This window comes from Phalaenopsis equestris, unplaced genomic scaffold (genome assembly GCF_001263595.1).
Source record: "Phalaenopsis equestris unplaced genomic scaffold, ASM126359v1 Scaffold000428, whole genome shotgun sequence".
Classification (NCBI taxonomy): domain Eukaryota; kingdom Viridiplantae; phylum Streptophyta; class Magnoliopsida; order Asparagales; family Orchidaceae; genus Phalaenopsis; species Phalaenopsis equestris.
In genome coordinates, this window is record NW_018164869.1 from 4,648,097 (window position 1) to 4,652,758 (window position 4,662).

Below are 4,662 nucleotides of genomic sequence, written 5' to 3' on the forward strand. Positions count from 1 at the left end.
CCCACCCAAACCTCATATTCGAATTTTTACTTATATGAGAGAACAATTTGACTTTTTGGCTCTCCTGAAATATCAATTTTGTCTCACTTAAAATATTACTCTGCCCTTTGTTTACCTAGTTCCTCCTACATTGAGTCTAGGGGGACAGTTTGCCCCTTCTAAGATCAAGGGACCCTTTTCATTCAGTCAGAGTACTAATTCCAGATGAAAACTTTTCTTCAAAAAGAACCTCGATGCATTAATTAGACCACTACTAAATTGTTCATTTTGTACTCTACCTTTAGTTCACTCATGCATGCACTTAATCAAACCAACCAAACAAGTTATGGTACCGTTTGGATCACCATATCATTCTTGACTTGGTCCAAAGAGCCACCTTTCTAGTGGGTCTGGTTTTTGCCTGAATGGCAAACAAGCTTTCAAAGAAAGCATGCCAAAGTTTGGTGTAAGCTTGCAACTTTAATCAATGCATATGCGAACTAGCTAGCTAGCCATCTCTCATGAAAATAATAATAATAAAAAAGAAACATTAATGATTACATGCTTTTTGTGTAATTATAAATATTTTAAGAGAAATTATTATGTGCAGCGATTGCTCGTTTGGAAGACGGACCAGATATGCCAACATGTAATCCATGGATGCATCGTTGCATCCAAACCATCATCCGAACGTGTCGTCAGTTAAACTTATTAATTTCCCTATTTTAGGGTGGGTCAGATTAAGTGTTGGTCGGGTTAGCTCGATCCATGTAGAATAAAATTGTTAGGTTGACAAAATCTTATAAAGTAAATTGTAAATTATTGTGCACTATTTATAATATTTTTGGTGGCATATATTTTAATCTTACATGGAAAATATATAGAAACGTAAATATGTTGACTGCTGCAAATATGAGAGAGATATATATATATATATATATATATATAATATATATATATATTTTGCAAGAAAACTTTAAAGTGGAAAAAACTGCAAAATCTTCTTTTTATCATTTTATAGTTTTAGACATCTTAAGACTTGTTTCGTGCATTTATAGGTGTATAAACACTTTCACTTTTTAAAGTTGGATAAAAATGTATTTATAATTATTACACTCTATAGTAGATTTGGTTATAAAAGGCTATTTGTCATCAAATTAAATTTTATAAGTAACAAGAAAGTTGTAGCCAAGCATGACTTTGATGACCATCCAAAAATCAAAACTATGAAAAGTTGCCCCAAATAATTCTTAGTGGCTTGATGAGCTCCAAATTTAGCAAACTTATACTCATTGAATTCATGTTCGACTACTGCATTTGGTGACTGATTCTTCAATCTAAGGCCTTGGGCATGACGGTGATGGCTCCGATGGCGCAACAAGGTTAACCCCTGACGTTGGGGCTCTTATCTCTGGCACTGACTTTTCGTGCTGTCAAGATTTGAGGCTTATTTTTCTAGCTCCAAGCGTTGCAAAAATTGATCTGAGTGGCACGGTGGCACTGGTCCTTGGCCTCTTAGCTTGTGGTGTTACGGTGGCACTGATCCTTGGCCTCTAGCTTGTGGTGTCATGCTCTTGGATTTTGCTTGGAAGAGAGATATTTCAAACATTGAGACGCTCTCCGTTTGCGAATGGGTGCTAGCCTACTTAGACCATTTTGTGCTTAAAGTGCTCCAATTCCCTTTGTATACCACATTTAACACCACAAAAAAACAAAAAGATAACACAAAAAATTTGAAGCATCTCGTCCCATTTTTACAGATATCAACAATCAAGGAATTTAAGTAAAATCTCATCATGCATTGCATGTCAGAGCAAGAGAATGATAAAGGAAGTAATGGAAAAATATGACGGTTACCATGTTGGAGACTAACCTCACACTGTTTGTTCGGAGCCCAACCTCTCACGTCTCAGCTAAGTTGTCGTTGCCTTAGAGAGGAGAGAGAAAATGAGAAATTAACTAAACTTATAATAGTTATTCAAAATAAATTGATTTTACCTCATATTACCTAAACCATATATCATGGATTTCGATCGTAATCTTCCTTCATGAAAGATACAAAACATCATATATATTTCTAATTATCTTTGCGACACAGATGATGGGCCACCTAGAGGGATAGAGCCTGAAATACAAATATTAGTTATACATTATAACAAAAGATAATACAAATTATTTTAAGTTTCGGTTGCTCACGAATCTCCCTCCGACTCAATATATAAACATCCAGTGGTGTCCTGCCTCAAATGGATGGGAGCAGAGAGGCATGACTCATCAAAAGTGAGTTGTGATGACATTGTGCTTTGAATTGAAGGCGTGGGAGTAACTGGCATAATAGGAGAAGGAGGTCGGACATGACCAATGGGTCTGATAAGAACAGTAGGTCTGATCATAGCAAAAGATCTGATAGAACATATATGTCTGGCGGGCACTGATGTCAAGATGGAAGTTGAAATCGTGATAGACTAGCAGTATGTGAAGAGGAGAAAGAAACAATATGTTGCTTCCTCTTGTATGCCATGCTAAACTACACCGATATCTGTGGTGGTCGTTCTCCCTTCTCCCCTAAATCCATCTGTAACAAGAAATAAGTTAATCAAAATAATGATAAGTAAGAAATAATACAAGTATAAGCACTAATTAAGTACAAGCTGGACAAACCAGAATTATGACACATCATAAGTTAAAGTACCAAATGTAAATGTAGGAAGATGTAAAATTGAGATATGAAAAATACTATAACTAAGTACAAGTATGGTGCTAATAGTAGAAGCTAGTACTATAAGAGGTAAAAATAGAAGAAAAAAAAAATTAAAAGTACATACCAATCTTATTCTGTTCATCAGACGAGTTAGTCGATGATGAACTTAAAATTTTTTTGTTCATATCATCATCAGACTCATCCACAATTTGGGTAAAATCTTTGTATGCCTAAGTGACATTCTCTAAGATATTCCCTGCTTAATGGAATCAAACTAAATACACAAAACTGATGTTTATAATTTTGATTATCAAGTTCAATAGTACTTTGTATCTCAATAACCACTATAAGTTTAGCCCTTATAACAATGACCCAATCAATTTTGTCTCATGTTCTTACAGAGAAATACACATAACTAGCCTGACATGTTAGAACAAATAAATCAAACTTTGCATATCTTTTGTTAAATTTAACTTTAGTAATATCATATGAGTTTAGTGTTCTAGTTTATCAATTAAGAACATTATTAAATCACTCACAGTTTAACATAAATACATTGCACTTTACACAACTCAGATATCACAACTATCCTACTTCTTGAAGAATATCATAGTATTTGATATCACTATTTGAGTGGGTGTTTCCTCTAATATAAATGCCCAAATTATATATTTTGTTCCTTTCAGACTTGAAACTCATGTGAAATACATAATCATTCATATCAAATATTTATCACGTTGTAACATTGCAGTTAAATCCCAAAATAGAATCTATTAAGATGTGATCCGTAATTTTGTTTCTCCAATTATGAACCTATTAAAAATTTTAATATATTATTACTTTTAATTTGGGTGTTCAACTTACAAACTTGTGAATTGAGTTAGTTGAACATCCAATAATTTGAACCATATTGAAAATTCTTCTTCAATATTTTTGCTTATAAGAAAATTATCCTTTATGTTATAACAAAGTCATCATCTTTGTTTAAATTGCTGACAAATAACCTGCTCACATCATTTTAAGTTATATAAGCAGATTAATATAACACTTTCAGTAATAGCTCAAACAGATATTAATTATTACAAATATTGCTCAAAAAATGGTTGAACTCTATCACAATTAAGAAGAATATATAAAGTTCATGTTGGAAACTTCTTATCAATGAGGTAGCATGTAACATGTCTCACTGATGTTTCATCTAATATCTGAAATACAGATAACACGTGCTACAAAGACATCTCACCAACACCTTTGATCTATTGGTTGTTACTGCTCAAGATAATATGAACAAAAAGTAATTACCTATTGAAAAAATTATGTTTGGCGGATTGAGCCTCAGAGTGTGTTTTATTTTTATGGTTATTTAATTTTATTATAAAATCTACAACATCATTCATTATTTAGTAAATTGAGATAATAAGTTTTTATAATTTAAATAATTAGATATTGAGAAGACATATCACTTAAAGGGATACATCCACATGTATTGTATTGGCCCCCTTATTATATCATCATATGATAAATGTACCGGTAGTTGTTTCATAAGAAAAAGGAGGAAATATCTGCTTAAGTTTGCATAATATCAATGGAATATTCATTCAAGATCTTATTGTATCAGCTATCACATTTATTGTGCGTAAATCATTGAAGAATACATTGATTTTGATTAATGGACTAAGTATCATATTAGACAAATTACTAAATGCAGTTGACAATATGCACTACAAGAAAATATGATTATCCTGACTTTTCAAGCTGAATATCTTCTGACTCCCTGACCAAAAGAAAATATGTTGAGATTTTCATACCTCTTTTATATTGTTTTTAATGATATTGCACTTTAAAGAAATGTATTTTTGATGTTTTGTTGTAGGAATGATGAATGAGGGTCAATGGAGCAAAAAGATGCAAAAAAGAGCGAATTGGGAGCAAAAAAGACCAAAATATGAATATTTGATCTTGGGCGCCGACGACGGGTTTTT